Source organism: Dermochelys coriacea, chromosome 2 (assembly GCF_009764565.3).
Source record: "Dermochelys coriacea isolate rDerCor1 chromosome 2, rDerCor1.pri.v4, whole genome shotgun sequence".
Classification (NCBI taxonomy): domain Eukaryota; kingdom Metazoa; phylum Chordata; order Testudines; family Dermochelyidae; genus Dermochelys; species Dermochelys coriacea.
In genome coordinates this window covers 57,219,626-57,240,515 of record NC_050069.1, presented here as the reverse complement: position 1 = coordinate 57,240,515, position 20,890 = coordinate 57,219,626, and the positions used below count along the sequence as shown (strand labels likewise).

Below are 20,890 nucleotides of genomic sequence, written 5' to 3'. Positions count from 1 at the left end.
TTATAATTCTTGACGTTTGATTTGTGTCCATTTATTCTTTTACGTAGAGACTGTCCAGTTTGACCAATGTACATGGCAGAGGGGCATTGCTGGCACATGATGGCATATATCACATTGATAGATGCGCAGGTGAATGAGCCTCTGATAGTGTGGCTGATGTGATTAGGCCCTATGATGCTGTCCCCTGAATAGATATGTGGAGAGAGTTGGCAACGGGCTTTGTTGCAAGGATAGGTTCCTGGGTTAGTGGTTCTGTTGTGTGGTGTGTGGTTGCTGGTGAGTATTTGCTTCAGGTTGGAGGGCTGTCTGTAAGGAAGGACTGGCCTGTCTCCCAAGATCTGTGAGAGTGATGGGTCATCCTTCAGGATAGGTTGTAGATCCTTGATGATGCGTTGGAGAGGTTTTAGTTGGGGCTGAAGGTGATGGCTAGTGGCATTCTTATTTTCTTTGTTGGGCCTGTCCTGTAGTAGGTGACTTGTGGGTACTCTTCTGGCTCTGTCAATCTGTTTCTTCACTTCAGCAGGTGGGTATTGTAGTTGTAAGAATGCATGATAGAGATCTTGTAGGTGTTCGCCTCTGTCTGAGGGGTTGGAGCAAATGCGGTTATATCATAGAGAGCTTGGCTGTAGACAATGGATTGTGTGGTATGATCTGGATGTAAGCTGGTGGCATGTAGGTAGGAATAGCAGTCAGTAGGTTTCCGATATAGGATGGTGTTTATGTGAACATCGCATATTAGCACCATACTGTCCAGGAAGTGGATCTCTTGTGTGGACTGGTCCAGGCTGAGGTTGATGGTGGGATGGAAATTGTTGAAATCCTGGTGGAATTCCTCAAGGGCTTCTTTTCCATGGGTCCAGATGATGAAGATGTCATCACTGTAGCGCAAGTAGAGTAGGGGCATTAGGAGATGAGAGCTGACGAAGCGTTGTTCTAAGTCAGCCATAAAAATGTTGGCATACTGTGGGGCCATGCGGGTACCCATCGCAGTGCCGCTGATTTAAAGGTATACATTGTCCCCAAATGTGAAATAGTTATGGGTGAGGACAAAGTCACAAAGTTCAGCCACCAGGTTAGCCGTGACAGTATCGGGGATACTGTTCCTGATGGCTTGTAGTCCATCTTTGTGTGGAATGTTGGTGTAGAGGGCTTCTACATCCATAGTGGCTAGGATGGTGTTTTTAGGAAGATCACCGATGGATTGTAGTTTTCTCAGGAAGTCAATGGTGTCTCGAAGATAGCTGGGAGTGCTGGTAACGTAGGGCCTGAGGGGGGAGTCTACATAGCCAGACAATCCTGCTGTCAGGGTGCCAATGCCTGAGGATGATGGGGCATCCAGGATTTCCAGGTTTATGGATCTTGGGTAGCAGATAGAATACCCCAGGTCGGGGTTCTAGGGGTGTGTCTGTGCGGATTTGTTCTTGTGCTTTTTCAGGGAGTTTCTTGAGCAAATGCTGTAGTTTCTTTTGATAACCCTCAGTGGGATCAGAGGGTAATGGCTTGTAGAAAGTGGTGTTGGAGAGCTGCGTAGTAGCCTCTTGTTCATATTCCAACCTATTCATGATGACAACAGCACCTCCTTTGTCAGCCTTTTTGATTATGATGTCAGAGTTATTTCTGAGGCTGTGGATGGCATTGTGTTCTGCACGGCTGAGGTTATGGGGCAAGTGATGTTGCTTTTCCACAATTTCAGTCCGTGCACATCGGCGGAAGCACTCTATGTAGAAGTCCAGTCTGCTGTTTCGACCTTCAGGAGGAGTCCACCCAGAATCCTTCTTTTTGCAGTGTTGGTAGAAAGGTCTCTGTGGGTTAGTGGATCATAGCACCTGCCCCAGCTGGAATCCCCTGGTGTGGGAAGAGCGCCCCACCCATTTCAAGAGGGTCCAGGATAGTTCCCAGCTGTGACCTTCTCCCAGTGCTGGTCCTCCATGAGTGGCAGGCCAGGCAGCAGTCCCCCTGCTGAGCATAGCTGCTGCTGGGGGTTGTGTCAGCTGGGATCGCAGGCACCATAGTGGGGTCAGCTCCCCCTGGCCAGAGCACAAAGCTGCCTCCCCACCTGGCGCATCTTCTGCACCCTGCTGACTGTTCCATGCATCTGATCCACCTCCTTATTAGCAGTGCAATTAACGTTGGTTCTCGGAAAATAAAACTGAAAATATTCCATGGCTAACTGAGGGGCAATCAGGGGTAGGTTCTAATATTTTATTTATTTATGTATGTATTTTATTACAAAATCCAACCTGATCAAACTTTGAAACATCTAATTATACACATAGTTTAGCTATATAGCTCTGTGAGCTTATTACTGATACATTTGCCCTCTCTTTTAACCTCCCCTTCCTCTACGGTTTGTCACACTCACTTGTGACTTTTCCTACATAATGCCCCCAGCCTGAAAGTTACTTACATGAGGCCCTGCAAGGCCCAATGGACTAAATCCTTATATTGTAAATCTTTGGTGGCAGGCTGTGTATCTTCCTCTGAGTTTTGTATTGCACATAGGTAACAGGGAACCTGGCCCTAATTGGAACTAGCTACTACCACAGTACACATAATTAATAATATTTTTAGAGAACAACTAGCCATTTGTATAATGCAGAGTTTTACTTTCATTTGGAGATAATTATTTTAAAAGTATACTTAACGGGTGATCTCATAAGTATTCCCTTACTCCATGGTATGTAACTTATCACTTAAATCAGCTTCTGTATCAGATGACTGGAAGATAGCCAATGTAATGCCAATTTTTAAAAAAAATCTTCAGATGTGATCCTGGCAATTATAGGCTGGTAAGCCTAACTTCAGTAGCAGGCACATTGGTCGAAACTATAGTAAAGAACAGAATTATCAGACACATAAACAAACACAATGTGTTGGTGAAGAGTCAACACAGCTTTTGTAAAGGGAAATCAGGCCTCACCAATCTATTATAATTCTATGAGAGTGTCAACAACCATGTGGACAATGGTGATCCAGTGGACGCAGTGTGCTTGGACTTTCAGAGAGCCTGTGACGAGGTCCCACACTGAAGGCTCTTAAGCAAAATAAGCAGTCATAGTATAAGAGGAAAGGACCTCTTATGGATTAGTAACTGGCTAAAACATAGAAAACAAAGGGTAGGAATAAAATGTCAGTTTTCACAATGGAAAAAGGTAAATAGTGGGGTCTCCAAGGATCTGTACTTGGACTGGTGCTGTTCAATTTATTCATAAATGATCTGGAAAATGGGATGACCAGTGGGGTGCCAACATTTGCAGATATAAAATTTACTCAAGGTACTTAAGTCCAAAGCTGACTGCAATGAATTACAAAGGGATCACAAAACTGGCTGATTGGGCAACAAAACAGATGAAATTTGATGTTGATAGGTGCAAAGTAATGCATATTGGGAAACATAATCCCATCTATGCATACAAAATGATGGGTTCTAAATTAGCTGTCACCATTCAAGAAAGAGATCTTGGAGTCATTGTAGATAGTTCTCTGAAAACATCTGTTCAATATGCAGTGGCAGTCAAAAAAGTTAACATTGTTAGGAACCACTACAAAAGGGACAGAAAATATAATAATGTCACTATATATAAATGCATGGTACACCTACAACTTGAATACTGTGTCAAAAAGATGTATTAAAATTGGAGAGGGGCAACAAAATGATTAGGGATATGGAACAGCTTCCTTATGAGGAGAGATTAAAAATATTGGGATGTTTATCTTAGAAAAGTGATGACTAAGGGGTAATATGATGGAGGTCTATAAAACCATGAATGGTGAGAAGAAAGTGAATAAGAAAGTGTTATTTACCCTTCATATAACACAAGAACCAAGGGTCACCCAAGGAAATTAATAGGCAGAAGGTTTAAAATTAACATAAGGAACGACTTCACACAGTACGCAGTCATCCTGTGGAACTTGTTGCCAGGGGATGTTGTGCAGGTCAAAAGTATAACTGGGTTTGAAAAAAAGCACTAGATAAGTTCGTAGTGGATAGGTCCATCAATGGCTAGTAATCAAGATGGTCACAGATGCAACCTTATGCTCTGTCTGCCAGAAATTGGGACTGGATAGTAGGGGATGGCTCACTAGATAATTGCCCTGTTTTGTTCATTTCCTCTGAAGCACCTGGCACTGGCCACTGGTGGAAGACAGGATACTGGGCTAGATGGACCAGTTGTGTTCCCTGGGACTTTTGCGGGGGCAGTTTGTTTTAATTATGAAAGCCACAAAGAGTGAGTTGTACTGTGTTTGTTTCCTTCTTTATAACTGTAATGAGTTTATGAACCAAATAAACCAATTTCAAATGCAATCAACAATAACAGACAATTCTAGGAATAAAGGCTCAACCAAATAACCACTAGTAGTGATTGTTATTAGCACTTGGATGGTTTATGAACTCAACTTTTGGAAGCAATAAAACTGCCTACAAGAATAGTTAAAGTAATTTATTTCCCTGAAGATTTGTAAGGGATTTTTAATACTCAGCACTCCACAGCATGCTATCCCATTGCTCTAGGAATGACTTCAGGTTTTTTTCCTATGTAATAGCAATACTATGCCTCACCTGACATTCTAAAAACATGTGGGGCTCAGGTGTGCTCCATTTACACTTGGTGCAGCTGAGAAGAACTTGAGACAAAATGACTAATCTGTTCTGTTCTCCTGATCCTGGGCCAACCACATGCCTAACAGCTGCTCTAAATTACAGTGGCTATAGCGGTCTTGTGCATCATGTGGTCTTCCCTGCCTCCTCACACTTTCAGCATATCCCCTTTCTTCCTCTTCCTGCTCTCCACCACCTAACAGTTCCTCTGTATTCAGTGTACTCCTTGGCTGCCCCATGTTGCCTCAGGATTGAGCCCAGATGTTTGATCTCAAAAAGCGGTATCTGCTAGATTAACCAACCTTCAGTAAAGGGTGTCTTTCAAGGTCTTTGCTTCTACCATTCATTGAGAAAGTGGTGTAACTTAGGGGTAATGCCAGTGTAAGCATGATGTCATCGTGGTGCTAGCTGGATAAATAATGATTGACTACTTTTTGATAATATTTTTAGTGAAGTCAGTTGTTTCTTCGACTGCTGTTGCTTTGCCCTCCCTTTTGGTCATGTCTGTGCATCCTGCTGTTGCTTTTGAAACAGCCCTTTTGCCAGCTGCTTACTTTTTCCTACATTAAAACCAGTTGTTCCTACTTTTAAAGCTGAAGTTTAGCTTTGTACCTAACTCATACTGCCTGGCTCTTGCAAGAGTTGTTTGCACAGTACAGCTTCATGAAATCTAGGTTTTATTTTTTTTAAGTAGTGTCAAAATTCTGTGCTAGGTGATCTCAAACCATTTTGTATTTAAAGCAATTACTGTTTCTTTAAGAAACAATTTTATACTGATGCCTTTAATCTCTGCTTTAAATCATAACTGAATCCTTTTGAATGCTGCTGTATATGTTGCTATTCCTTATGTCCCATCTTCCTCCTAGTCAGTTTTTTTTTTATTATTTCTAATATAATAGTGCCTGAAGCCCCAGTCAGGATTGGGGGTTCAATTTGTGCTAGAAACTGTATGAACAAATGTAGTGGGTTTACAAATTGTTCCGTGTATTGCTTTATAAAATTTATTCATTTTTAAAATGGCTGTATAAACTCCAAGTTTTTGGATACAACATCTGGGCTGCTGTACTAAGTTTGAGAGAAGCTAAACAAAAACTGGGCCCTTTTCCCAGAGAAACCAACTCAAAGAAAAATGGGCAACAGAAACTATTCTAAATAGGAATAGCTTGTAGTGTATTTGGGGGGGGGGGAAGGGGAGGTAAAAATGGCCAGAGATATACTGGCCCTAGTAAAAAGACTTTGCACTGAGCCTACACGATAGCTGCACAGCAGACATCAGGGAGAGATTCCAGCAGACATCTGCAGGAAGGGAGGTCCATGGACTGTGTTCCTGAACTTTTAAGACTTTGTCCTCAGCCTGATTCAGATATAACTTTGGAGCACAGAGCTAGAATAACCCAGGCAATCTTCTAGTGTGCCCACAGCCTATATAAGGCCCCATACCCCTGCAAGCTCTTCTAGCCATCAGTGCAACAGCAACCTTGGACTCCAGGTGAGAGAGCTGGCCTTGTTCCCCACCTCACCTAACTAAGCAATTTTCTCAGACACCGTTCCTAGCTGCCTCATGCTGCATTGCCAACCCTAAACATTTAAATATTACTAATCAGACCCAAAAAAGACAATTATTGATGCAAAAATGTTGATATAAACAAAAAATCAATGTGGTTCTTTTTACTGGCCTTAATATTTTGAACCCTTACATATTTTCCAGCTTTTTCCACAAACTTCAGAGCTGGAAACTTAATTTAAAAAAATGAAAGCTGAGATTCCCATGAAATCTCATGATTCCAGGAGCTGGGGCTTTAAGAAAAAACACATACTGTGAAACTCATGAGAAAGTCCTGAGTGTTGGAAACCCTATATTCCATAAAGCAAGCCCAGGACAGCACCTTGCTCCTGTCATCTATGAAATACCTTACATTCTTTTGAAGCCCCTCCAACCACCTGCCATTCAGCCTATTAGAGCAGGTGCCTGGGGAAAGAGCCAACCTCATCTTGCCTTCCTCCCTGCTTCCCCCAAAAGATTAGCCATCTGAGGACCAAGATATTTGAAGGTAATTAGGCATCTTGATATCATTAAAAATCTACTCCCAAGTCCTTGCACCTTCCCGCCACAGTTGCCTGTAAAAAGCTCCAGTTCTTTTAAAGTCCTTCCAGGCAGCTCCCATCAGCTGGACAGCAGGCGAGGGAGCTTTCCAAACCTCAGTAAGCACCAAACAAATCAGCAGTCAACTCCTTTCATTTTGAGTTTTGGCAATATTTTATTCTTCCATCACTGATTCTCACATTATGTCAGACCCTTTCCCTTGCCACTACTGCCAGGTCTCACAACCTCCTGTGCCTCCTGCTTCCATGCACGTCTCCCCATCTCTCTCTGATTGTCTCCATTTCCTCCTCCTCCCAACCTTGTTCTGATCCACTGGACCCTTCCCCTTCTCACAATTTTCTCTCTTCCATCACAAACAACCACCTTAGGTTATAAACAAGCTAAAATGTGTATTTTGAAATGCACACAGGATAGAAATATGTTTATTAGGGCTCATGTGATTTTTCCTTTAGTTCAACATAACAAGAATAAGTAAACTATGTACAGTAATTTGTACTGGTATTTCACTGTCTAGACTATCCTTTAAAATGATTATCTAATCTGTTTAGAAAAATGTAGGATTTTTCTTTTCCAAAGGTGCCCATATTAGGGTTGCCAACTTTCTAATTTCAGAAAACTGAACAGCCTTGCCCCGTCCCTGCCCTGAGGCCCCACCTCTGCTTATTCCATCCCACCTCCCTCCATCGCTCGCTTCCCACATTTTGCTCACTTGTTCATTTTCACTGCAAAGTCCAAGCAGGCAACAGGAGAAGGCCAGGACCTGCAACAGTTTGAATGTGGGAGACTGAGTGTGTGATTCAAATACCATTCACCTTACCAGGGAGAGATTTTAAACACTATCGTAAAATTAATTGCCCCCCAAAAGAGTCCTGCTCACTCGCAATGAGCGAGACTAAAGAGACTATTGCAGGAGCTTGATTTTTCTTGCCTTCACCCAGCTGTCCTGATAGGGGATCCAGCAGAATTGCAGCCACTGACTGAATCCTTCACTACCTGACAATGAACTGTATAGCAGGGGAAAAAGTTAAGTTGTTCCATGTTTGATGACTAGTTAAATTGTTTAAATGTATGCTTTAATAGACAATAGTTGTAATGTGGACACATTGATGTTATGGGAGTTTAATGTTAACATTTCCTGACACTTGTGTTTAAATATATAACCTTAATATTGCATTCATATTATTGTATGAATTCATTATAGCTCTTTATAGCACCTGCGAAGGGGGTGGGGCAGCGCACGGAACCCCCCTGGCTGCCCCTCCCCTTAGGAGCTGCTGGAGCTGGGCAGGGAGCCTGCCTTAGCCCCGCTGCAGCCAACCAGACTTTTAGCGGCCCAGTCAGCTATGCTGACCTGAGCCGCCAGGGTTCCTTTTTGACGAGGTGTTGCGGTCAAAATCTGGACACCTGACAACCCTACCCCAGATAACATGATGATGAATAGAAAATCTATACAGTCTGTTAGATGAATGGTGTTATTAAAAGCCCATCAAAGTTCTAATCAATTCACTTCCCTTTGTTTGGCTACTGTAGAGTAGAAGCCAGGCCAACAAGTTTGTGAGTTACTTAACCAGTCATATTGCTTTTTGCATAAAAGTTTTACCATCTCCACAAACTTCCAGTTTTTAACCCCACTCACTCTCCTATACTTGGAAAGGAACACCAGTACCTAGGGGGGAAAAATCCTGGTCTTGCTAAGTAACTATAAGATGTTATACAGTATTTTACTAAGGATCATCTGCAAGGGAATTTAGAATGTGTATTGTATGATTAAATCCCCAGGCATCATTTTCAACACAAACCTGATCGTGCAGATCTGAAGTCAGTGGGTGCTGTTTGTGCAAGAGCTCAGCTCAGCAAGTAACATAGGCCCCAATTCAGGAAAGCACTTGAACCCATGCTTAACTTTAAATACATGTTTAAGTCCCATTTACTTCAATTGGACCTAAGCACATATTTAAGTGCCTTTCATGAATTCTCATGCTTTCCTGAATTGGGGCCCTAAGGCCTGATCTAAGACCCATTGAAGTCAATGCAAGACTTCCTTCTGACCTTTCATTTCTTGTAGATATTATTAGATACTGGCACTTTACTAAAATATTTTTAAAATAATTTCATTTTAGTAAAAATAGTTTTCTTTTAAAAACAGTTCTCTAATTCTTTAAATCTCATATCATATTTTGTCCCAGTGCCATGGACTGTGTCATGTTAAATCTCACAACACCCAGGACATTCCATGCTCTAATTTTGGGCACCAAAACAGGAAAACATCCCCATTCATGAAAGCATTTAAAATCAATGAGACTTAAGTAGGTGCTTAACTTTTAAACATGTACTTAAGTACGTTTCTGAAAGAAAATCTAGATGCTGTGCCTGACTTCTCTGGAAGTTGAGGGCACTTAGCATCTCACAGAATCAAGCTCCTGGTGAGAAATATTTTGATTTGCAACAAAATCTTGTTTTGTACATGTGTGAATACAATTTTCAGAAGTGTAAAAACTGGCTCTGTTGAACAGATGTTATCAAATTGTATTGTTTTTAAACTAAGGCCAGACTAATTGAAGTAGCCAGTAATAATTTGAATACTGAAAAATACATTTTTTCTAAAATGTTTTGTTGTTTTTTTGTAGGAAAAAAATTATTATTCTAAGGAACTGGCAATTGCTCAGTTAAAAAAATTCATTAATTTGAGTATACAATGAAAGAACTATAGGCAGGAAAAAAATCTATTTTGTAATGTTTTTTTCTGAGTTACTTTACAAGACAAACTGTGCTCAACTTGAGACATTGTGAAGCCTTTATATGGCTTATTAAGCATCCTATCACCTGGAACCTCATTGTTCATAAGATCAATGATTATTGTCAGTTAATAGTATTATTCGCTAAATCTTCATAATTTATGACTACATTGGTCCTAACTCATACCTCTTCCTCATTAATCCAGTTTTGTAACTGAGGAGAGTAATAAAGCCACTGTTGCCAGATAAAATACAGGATGCTGTTTTTGCCTTAAGTACTCTCAATTTATGGACCATTCATGTAATAGTTGTACTGTTTTAATAGCCTCTTAAAAATGGAACTCCATAATAATTACAGAATTATATGACTGCAAGGGACCTCAAGAGGCTTTCTAGTCCAGTCCCCTGCATTCAAGGCAAGACTAAATATTATCTAGATCATTCCTGACAGGTGTTTGTTTAACCTATTCTTAAAAACCTCCAATGATGGAGATTCCACCACCTTCTTAGGCAATTTATTCCAGTGACTAGGAAAAACTTTCTAACTGTCAGGGTAGTTAATGTCCAACCTAAACCATCTTTGCTGCTTCCTGTCCTTTCTTCAGAGGTTAAACAGAACAATTTTTCTCCCTTCTCCTTGAAACAACCTTGTATGTACTTGAAAACAGATATCATGTCCCCCCCCCCCATCAGTCTTCTCTCCTCCAGACTAAACAAACCCAATTTTTTCAATTTTCCCTCATAGGTCATGTTTTCTAGACCTTTAATCATTTTGTGTTGCTCTTCTCTGGACTCCAGTTCATCCACATCTTTCCTGAAATGTGGCATCCAGAACTGGACACAATACTCCAGTTGAAGTCTAATCAGTGCAGAGTAGAGCGGAAGAATTACTTCTCGTATCTTGCTTTCAACACTCCTGCTAGTACATCCCAGAATGACGCTTGCTTTTTTTGCAATAGTGTTAGACTGTTTACTCATGTTTAGCTTGTGATCCACTATGACCCCCCCCCCCACACACCCCTTTCTGCAATACTCCTTTCTAGGCAATCATGAATAACCTAACTCACTTCAGCAAATATTTCTTCCTTTATGTTATTGGGGGGAAAATGGTTTGGATGCCTATATTGTATCACCACTGTATAATGCATTTAGGGTAAAATGGTCAAAAATGCTATGGGTTAGCCTAACTCAGCTCCATTGAGTCAATGGTAAAACTGAAATGCTGGATATTTTTGAAAGCCCAATCCTAAAGTTTCACTGTGCGTTTCCTGCACTACTAGTTCCAGTAGTTTGCCATCTCTCCTTGCTTTTTCTTCTCAACACCATTAAAATTTAATTTAATGCTGAAACTAAGAAGATTTTAGCTTGCAAAAGTTGTACAAGAGAAAGATGTATTCAAAGGCAGCCATATTGAGCTCTTCTATTTTGCAATATTTGAGTTGTACAATATGTAAAGTAGCACTGGCACCACTAGAGAGAGCTCTGATAACAAAACATTGCTCCCCCATGAACATCAAGCTAAGATGTCTTTCAGTTTCTCTAAGTATTAGAGTAACATTGCCACTAAACTATAACTAGGCCGTGCTTTATATTTATATCTTTGGGCCAGATCCTCAACTGCTGTAAATGAGCATAAAAGATAGAACCATGACAAATTAGTACTTGAACTAAAAGTACAAATTATGCCATGCAAACCTGTTTGGTTTTTTTGACAATTACACACCCAGTTGAAAAAGGAAAGACAGTAATACATCTGGATTTTAGCACAATATTTGACACACTGTCTAACAATCTCACAAATGAATTCTAATTACTTTGGATACGAGCCTTGACATATGGACTGAAAATTGGTTGATGGATCACTCATACAGAATAATGATAAACAGCTATGGACTGAGTTGGGTGAATTGTCTATTGGATGTCACAAGAATCACTGTGGAGTCTGGTAATGTTTAAAATGTACATTAATGATTTTGAAGAGCTGCTCAACAGATGATACTAAAGTTTTTCCAACACCAGTAAGGACAGAGAAATAATACAAAGGGACTGAGAAAAAATTAGAAACATACGCAGAAAATAAAATGAGATTCAACATGCAAAAACTGCAAATTCATCTGGGGAAAATTAATCAAAACCAGACTTTCAACGGAAGGGAGAAAATTGGAAGGAAACAATACTGAAATACAGCTGGGGTGATAGGGGACAGTAAATGAAATAATGCCTAAACTTGTAATGCAATAGTACAAAAGAAAAAAAAAGGGGCCCATATGATGAAGTACGGCTATCACAGGCATCACGTCTTCATGTAACTGGGGAGAGTGCACCTGGAATAGACTGTTCATTTCCAGATACCTCAATATCACAAAGTGGAAGATTATCATCACATGAGTAGCACCCTTTAAATTGATGGGATTGTTCATGTTCTTAAATGCTTTGCTTGATTTGGTCCAGATTCTCTGAAGTGACTGGTGCAAACCCCATTGCTTTAATATTTACCCAGAGTGGACAAAGCACTAAATATAATAGTACAGGGAACAATCTTGCACGGATATGATGAAAGCCTACGAGTCTGATCCAATACCTATTGTAAATGGAAAAACTCCCATTGACTGCAATGAGCATTGCATCAGCCCCATTGTGACCAGATAAGTTTTTCCAAGACCCCGAAACGATGAATGGAAAACAAATGCTAACAGGGTTTATGCTCCAGTGAGTTATGGTCTTAAAGGCCCAGATCTTGGTCTGTTTTTGCTATGGAGGAGGGGATTCCATCTTGATTAACCAATGCAAACATTATCAAGCGAAAAATGAATGTTGAAAACAAAGAAAAAAAATCCATGCACACTTCAAACTGTCCCTCTAAGAACTAAACTAAACTATTTCAGGCTAATCAATGCTTATGGTTGTTTGACATGGCAAACTGGTAAACACAGGATAGGTGAAAATGAAAAACTCAAATATTGGCCCTCAGGGCTTTCTCGACTGTTAAAGAGTCACAGAAGCAAAACCCTTTATTATTTTCATAAATGTCCAGCTCGCTGATATTTTCTAGTTTTTGTGAGAGTAGAGGAAAAATAAATATTGTAGGTCTTGATTTGCATTTGATTTTCACACAACTCTACCCTGGAGGTGTAAAAGACTTCACTTTGAACACGTTAACAACCTATTCCTTGTTCAATAATGTCCTTGTCTCCCAGACAAATGTTAACACATTGTAAATACATCCAGATTAAGACTAGCTGAATTTCATCTATGTATTTAGGGTAGTAAATCCAATCCTAGAGACTGGTGGATCATAACCTTAAACTTGGGTAGGCAATTATTATCCTCTGAATGAAGAAAAGGAGTACTTGTGGCACCTTAGAGACTAACAAATTTATTAGAGCATAAGCTTTCGTGAGCTACAGCTCACTTCATCGGATGCATTTGGTGGAAAAAACAGAGGGGAGATTGATATACATGAAACAATGGGTTTATCATACACACTGTAAGGAGAGTGATCACTTAAGATAAGCCATCACCAGCAGCAGGGGGCGGGAAGGAGGAAAACCTTTCATGGTGACAAGCAAGGTAGCCTATTTCCAGCAGTTAACAAGAATATCTGAGGAACAGTGGGGGGTAGGGTGGGGGGGGGGAGAAATAACATGGGGAAATAGTTTTACTTTGTGTAATGACTCATCCATTCCCAGTCTCTATTCAAGCCTAAGTTAATTGTATCCAGTTTGCAAATTAATTCCAATTCAGCAGTCTCTTGTTGGAGTCTGTTTTTGAAGATTTTTTGTTGAAGGATAGCCACTCTTAGGTCTGTAATCGAGTGACCAGAGAGACTGAAGTGTTCTCCAACTGGTTTTTGAATGTTATTCTTGACGTCTGATTTGTGTCCATTCATTCTTTTACAGATTGACAGAGCCAGAAGAGTACCCAGAAGTCACCTACTACAGGACAGGCCCAACAAAGAAAATAACAGAACACCACTAGCCATCACCTTCAGCCCCCAACTAAAACCTCCCCAACGCATCATCAAGGATCTACAACCTATCCTGAAGGATGACCCATCATTCTCACAGAACTTGGGAGACAGGCCAGTCCTTGCTTACAGACAGCCCCCCAATCTGAAGCAAATACTCACCAGCAACCACACACCACACAACAGAACCACTAACCCAGGAACCTATCCTTGCAACAAAGCCCTTTGCCAGCTCTGCCCACATATCTATTCAGGGGACACCATTATAGGGCCTAATCACATCAGCCACACTATCAGAGGCTCGTTCACCTGCACATCTACCAATGTGATATATGCCATCATGTGCCAGCAATGCCCCTCTGCCATGTACATTGGTCAAACTGGACAGTCTCTACGTAAAAGAATGAATGGATACAAATCAGACGTCAAGAATTATAACATTCAAAAACCAGTTGGAGAACACTTCAATCTCTCTGGTCACTCGATTACAGACCTAAGAGTGGCTATCCTTCTTCAACAAAAAAGCTTCAAAAACAGACTCCAACGAGAGACTGCTGAATTGGAATTAATTTGCAAACTGGATACAATTAACTTAGGCTTGAATAGAGACTGGGAATGGATGAGTCATTACACAAAGTAAAACTATTTCCCCATATTATTTCTCCTCCTCCCCACCCCCCACTGTTCCTCAGATATTCTTGTTAACTGCTGGAAATAGCCTACCTTGTCTGTCACCATGAAAGGTTTTCCTCCTTTCCCCCCCTGCTGCTGGTGATGGCTTATCTTAAGTGATCACTCTCCTTACAGTGTGTATGATAAACCCATTGTTTCATGTTCTCTGTGTGTGTATATCAATCTCCCCTCTGTTTTTTCCATGAAATGCATCCCTATGAAGTGAGCTGTAGCTCACAAAAGCTTATACTCTAATAAATTTGTTAGTCTCTAAGGTGCCACAAGTACTCCTTTTCTTTTTGCGAATACAGACTAACACGGCTGCTACTCTGAAACCTATCCTCTGAATTTGTTAACTGCTGGAATTAGCCTACCTGCTTGTCACCATGAAAGGTTTTCCTCCTTCCCCCCCTGCTGTTGGTGATGGCTTATCTTAAGTGATCACTCTCCTTACAGTGTGTATGATAAACCCATTGTTTCATGTTCTCTGTGTGTGTGTATATAAATCTCTCCTCTGTTTTTTCCACCAAATGCATCCGATGAAGTGAGCTGTAGCTCACGAAAGCTTATGCTCTAATAAATTTGTTAGTCTTTAAGGTGCCACAAGTACTCCTTTTCTTTTATCCTCTGAATGAAATCCTTGTCATGACGCTGTTTGACCATCTTCTCCTCAGACATTTGAAAAGTCAAAATACCTAGTATAACCTGGTATTTTCGCAGCCACCTAACCATCAGACAGCAAAATTGACTTCAAAGCCTAATTAAAAGTGGTTTAGTGTGAGTTAGCCAATGTAAGGCATAATTATGACAAACATCTCTTTTGGCACTAAGGACTTGACTGTGAAACAGATTAAATTTCAATATGGTTTCAGATTATTTAAAAAAACTACCTAATTTCCTGAATGGGAAACATTCAACCTGATGAATTTAATTTTTAAGTTTGAACATTTGCAAACTCTTGAAGTCTCCAAATGCAAACATGGGTGGGCAGGGGTTATGCGAAGGTATGTGGTTTCATGTTGTTGACAACACTATTCATGAACTCTGCAAATCTCTCCTCTTCTAACGCCTCCATTCATGCACCTTTTCAGACACTAGCCAAACCAAAAGTTACTATCAACTTGGGGGGAAAGTATTTTTTTTCTTCTTTAAAAATTTCCCCCACTCATACTGTTTCATGGTTTCTTGTATTATAATAATCCTCTTATTTTCAGATTGGCTAGCTCTGAGCAGTTTAGAGACTGGCTACCTAACATTGACAACAGGGAGTTCTCAGAGGAGAACTCTTAGCCATGAAATTCATTAACAATGAGGTCTAGGCTGAGACTAAATCTTGCCACTTGCCATTTTTCAGCCCCCCTCCTGGAAGGCCATCCAGGCAGGACTACTGTGGATCTTCTTTTCCTTCCTCCAGTACCGTAAAGGATGGGTGTACTGGAAGAGGAAAATCATGGGTAGAAACATTGTCATTGCTCCCAACTGAAAAAGCCCTACTGAGTTTACTGTATCAATAAATACATACACCCCAGTGCAAAAGCACATGATGAGTTTATGAAATGAAACATAAAACATATTCTATGTGATTCAGTCAATAATCCTATTTATCCCTCAAAAATAAAAAGGACTCACATAGTCCAAAATGAAAGGCTTGCAATTCTGTAAATAAAACCATATTTCAGCCTCCTCTTCCTGTTCTGGCCTAAACATTTATATTTGAGATCAGTCATGTTGGCTAACTCATGGAAAGAGAAGTTGTGGTTTCTCTCAATCATTCTTTATTTTAATTTTGTGTGATCCCAGGTCTTTATTAAGATCAAAGCAGATTTCCAATGAAACTGCAACAGTAGTGTCATCAGCCTGTAATCTGTCAAAACGATCTTCAACTGTTTTTTGTAAATTTAATGCCTCTCTGTAGAGTCCCTAGTTATTTAAAAAGCTTGTTTTGTTTTGATCAAAGTTCACTTTGTGATCAGTACACATTTCAACAATATTATGGTCTCTGGATGGAAACATAGGGACACAGGACCGACTTCTCCTCTGATGTAAAGGCTGAAATTCCATTAATGTCAAACCAGCAGAGACTACAACTAAACATTTTTCACAGAGTCATTGAGAAAATGATCATCCTCTTTTTCAGTCAACCAACCATGAGGCTCATGGTTATTCAGGAAGAAATTTTGAACTTCCCTGTTGTGCTGCTTTCTGCTGTGTGTTAGAATTGTTAAATAGTGTCACAGACACTCCTGATGTCATAGATTTAAGATGATTGCACCTGAGGCGTTCTCTCATCTTTTTAATTTTATTTTCCTTTTCTGAGCATTTTCTTGTCATATTGCATTCTACATTCTTGGGTGCATCTTCAGCAACTTGCTCACATGGGTCCAATTCTCCACTGCATTACATCAGCATAAAATCGATGCAATACAGTCAGTGGAGTCACACTGATATAAAACTGGTGTAACCTAATGGAAGATCCAGCCTGTTGTTCTGGCTAAAGTAATCAGGAGGGCCCTAAATTAATAACAAAAGGGAATGGTAAAAAGAGACAAGATATGAGCACTCAGCACAAAATTGAGATGGTGCGAAGAAAATTAATCTAGGAACCAAAGGATATGAAGAGAAGAAATTCTTTAATTCCAGTGCTAGAGTCTGAGTACAAAGAAGCTGAATTGGAATTGCTCATTTACTGTTCTGTAGTGGGACTAGATTGCATTGTAATGGCATAACGGCATGTTTGTCCTATGGATGATGCCATTTTGTTGTCAAAATCATAGGATCATAGGACCGGAAGGGTCATCTAGTTCAGTCCCCTACACTCATGGCAGGACTAACTCTTATCTAGACTATTCCTGACAGGTGTTTGTCTAACCTGCTCTTTTAAAATCTCCGATGATGGAGATTCCACAACCTCCCTAGGCAATTTATTCCAGTACACTTGCAACCCCTCCCAGCTTGGTATCATCTGCAAACTTTATAAATGTACTCTCTATACCATTATCAAAATCATTGATGAAGATATTGAACAGAACCGGACCCAGAACTAATTCCTGCAGGACCCCACTTGTTATGCCCTTCCAGCATGATTGTGAACCACTGATAACTACTCTCTGGGAATGGTTTTCCAACCAGTTTTGCACGCACCTTATAGTAGCTCCATCTAGGTTGCATTTCCCTAGTTTGTTTATGAGAAGATCATGTGAGACAGTATCAAAAGCTTTACTAAAGTCAAGATATACCATGTCTCCTGCTTCCCCCCTATCCACAAGGCTTGTTACCCTGTCAAAGAAAGTTCAGGTTGGTTTGATATGATTTGTTCTTGACAAATCCATGCTGACTGTTACTTATCTTATTATCTTCTAGATGTTTGCAAATTGATTGCTTAATTATTTGCTCCACTATCTTTCTGGGTACAGAAGTTAAACTGACTGGTCTGTAATTCCCCTTTTTCTCTTTTCATAGATGGGCACTATATATGCCATTTTCCAATCATTTGGAATTTCTCCCATCTTCCATAACTTTTCAAAGATAATTGCTAATAGCTCATATCTCCTCAGTCAGCTCCTTGAGTATTCTAGGATGCATTTCATCAGGCCCTGGTGACTTGAAGACCTCTAACTTATCTAAGTAATTTGTAACTTGTTCTTTTCCTATTTTAGCCTCTGATCCTACCTCATTTTCACTGACATTTACTATATCAGACACCCTATCACCACCAATCTTCTTGGTGGAAAACAAAACAAAGTCATTAAGCACCTCTGCCATTTCCACATTTTCTGTTGTTATTTCCCCCTGCCCCCCATTGAGTAATAGGCCTACCCTGTCCTTGGTCTTCCTCTTGCTTCTGATAATGTCTTTCACACAACATGATCGCACATGCACCATGTATACAAGGTCACACTACATGAGGATGCCATTTTGTAGAACAAAATGGCATCCTCCATGCAACATGAGTGTGAGGTCACACTGGTGGGAGCATTCTAGTAGTTGCCCATTTAGGTCATATCATTGCTCATTTATGAGAATAAATTTGATCTAGCTGGTATAACTGGAACCTCGTGAGATGATTACCAAGATTACAATGTTAAAATCAATGGTTATAACCTATTTAGGAAGGATCAAGTGAGCAAAATGGGAGGTGGAGTGGCATTCTATCAGAAATGTCATTACCTGTTTCAGGTGCAGCTGAAGAAGTGGGTTTTTTACTCACAAAAGCTTATGCCCAAATAAATCTTAGTCTTTAAGGTGCCACTGGATTCCTCATTGTTTTTGTGGATAGAGATTAACACAGCTACCCCTCTGATACCTGTTTCTGAATCACTGATAACTCAGAAGAAATATCCTTGAGTGTTTATGGGTCAATGTCCTAACAGATAAAGCACAAAATGGGGTATTAGCTAGTGTTTGCTACAGACCACCAAATCACACTAGTGAACAAGATGACCACCCCCTTATGGGCCTATCTATAATGTGTAGGAAAAAAACTCACCTGTGTGATCGTGGGGAACTTCAATTTGAGTTATGTATGCTGGAGGAACAAGATGGGTGAGGTAATATCTTTATGCTGTAGATTCATATTTTTAAATATTGTAGATGACAATTGCCTAACTTACGGGTTCCCCAAGTTGTAGAGCGCTGAGGAATGTTGGGGATCAGGGGTGCGATGGGGCCCAGGCCAGTCCCCATAGGGGGAGGGGAGGGAGTGCCACCCTGCCTGCTTTGCCTGCATCTCCACTCTGGCCTTGCCCGTAACCACCAGTTCTGCTCCTAGCCATGGACCCAGCTGTGGTCCTGACTGTGACTCCGCTCCCAGCCATGACCCCAGCTGCAGCTCCACCCCTGACTGCAGGCCTGCTCATGGTTACAGTCCCTGGCTCTGACTGCAGTCCCACTTCTGGTCGTGGCCCCAGCTGCAGCAACGGCCACATTCCCATCTCCACCTTTGCTCCCAGCTGTGGCTCCTGGACCTGACTGTGGCCCCACTGCTGGCCCCAGACCATGATCGCAACTCCCAGGGGGGCAGAGACCAGTTAAAGGAGATCACTGCCCTAACTCAAAAAATGGTGCATGCTACACAGGGGAATTCTTTATTTGTCAAGACGAGGTCTAATAAAGAGGAATGATCACAGAACTAAACATTAATAGTAGCTTAGGTACAAGTGATTATGACTTGATCACATTTATAATGTGCAAGCACAATAAAGTCCAGGCCAATGATATACGTACACACATGCTTTAAAAGTCCAATTCACAAACCTCAACACAATTATGAGCCAAATCAGGTGGGAGAAAGAATTTAATCAGAAAAATGTGAATAATACTTGGGAATTGTTTATGAATATTTTACTAGATGCCCCAAAAGCCACAGTCCTACAATTGAGGAAGAAGGCTGTACTGGTTAAAAAAAACTGACCTGACATAGAGGGGAAGAGACAGCAGCTATAAAAAATAAAATAAAATTATATATATCACAAATGGAAGAAAATAGAAGCTGATAGTAAGGAATATAAATCAGATGCTAGGTATTATAGAATATTGATAGGGAAGCAAAGGAACACAAGGAGAACTCTATGGACAGCAGAATGAAAGACAATAAGAAGATGGTATTTAAGAATATTAGGAATGTAACCCTTCTGCCTGTCAGAGTTGGCAGCAACAAGGGCTGGGTTCAGTATCTAGGGGTTCCATTCCAATAACACAATGCAAAAGTGGCTCGAGCCCCCACCCAGTGACCTGGGACAAATATATACCACCCCTGCTGGGCGCATCCAAGACGTAATACTTCCCCTCTCACAAGCACAGAGTCTGAGTGTAGCAAAAAACCTTTTAATAACAAAGAGAAACAATGTGGCATTATGTTGGGAAAACACCACCAACAGGATTCATAACACAACCCATGAGCAAAAAACCCACTCCAAGCAAATTGGGGCATGTCCTTTTCCTTTGGTTCCTGAGTCCAGCAACCCAAAATCACCCAAAGTCCCATAAGTCCAATGACCCAAAAGTCTCTGTCCCTGGTCAGGGCAGCCCCAGAGTTTGAAAGTTTATCTGCAGAGTTTTACCTCCCAACCTGGGTGGAGATGGGGGGCGGGGTTAAGGGGCACCTTACATGGTCCAAAGCTGATTGCCTCACCTCTCCATGGGGCTCTGCTCTGCCATCCACCCCCATGAGCTGCTCCAGGCATCCGGCAAACTGCTCCACTCCACTAGCCGCTCTGCTCAGCTAGCCTCCCGAAAACTGCTCCACAATATATCTTCAGGCTCCCCCACTACTTAACACAACACTCAGTGATTTCAGTTCTTAGTAAGTTTAGCTCTTTTATGATTTCAGCTTGTAGTATGGGAGCCTCAGTGCTGGTGCACCATTAGCCCAAATCAAATTCAGCTCAGCAGTCTGTAACTAGACTCCTAATAGAATCAAAATTAGCTCTGATATTCCACAATAGAGAGAGGAGGAAGTGCAATTAGTATATAAGGCCCCCACACAACCAAGTATTAATACCTATCCTTAGCCTCTCTCTATTCACTGGGTTTTGGAACCCATGACCCTTGCCTAGTGAGTGCTGCTTAGTTGATGGTGAGTCCCTCCATCATAACAAAAGGCCAAGTAGAGTTCCACTATCCTTGATTCACATAATCAGGATAATAACAGTTTATTCCTGCCCCAATAACAGAGAAACTGGGGCTCCTACAGCAGCCAAAGTGACCATCTAGGCAGGGTGGGTGTGCCTATGCAAATGAGATCAGCCCCTGAAGTTCTTTTCCACAACCCACCATGACTCACCACCAGGTGTCAGAGTAGAGCTCATCCTGAC

At 41.0% G+C, this 20,890-nt stretch overlaps 1 long non-coding RNA gene across 1 annotated transcript; it reads right to left on the bottom strand.

The window, feature by feature from the left end:
• Positions 1-3,914: 3,914 nt before the first annotated feature.
• On the bottom strand, positions 3,915-20,883 carry LOC122458442. Its single transcript, XR_006278491.1, has 3 exons — positions 20,860-20,883; positions 19,829-19,833; positions 3,915-4,032 (listed from the first exon to the last, which is right to left on the bottom strand). It is a non-coding gene; the product is annotated as an uncharacterized LOC122458442 (long non-coding RNA).
• Between the last annotated feature and the right edge of the window lie 7 nt (positions 20,884-20,890).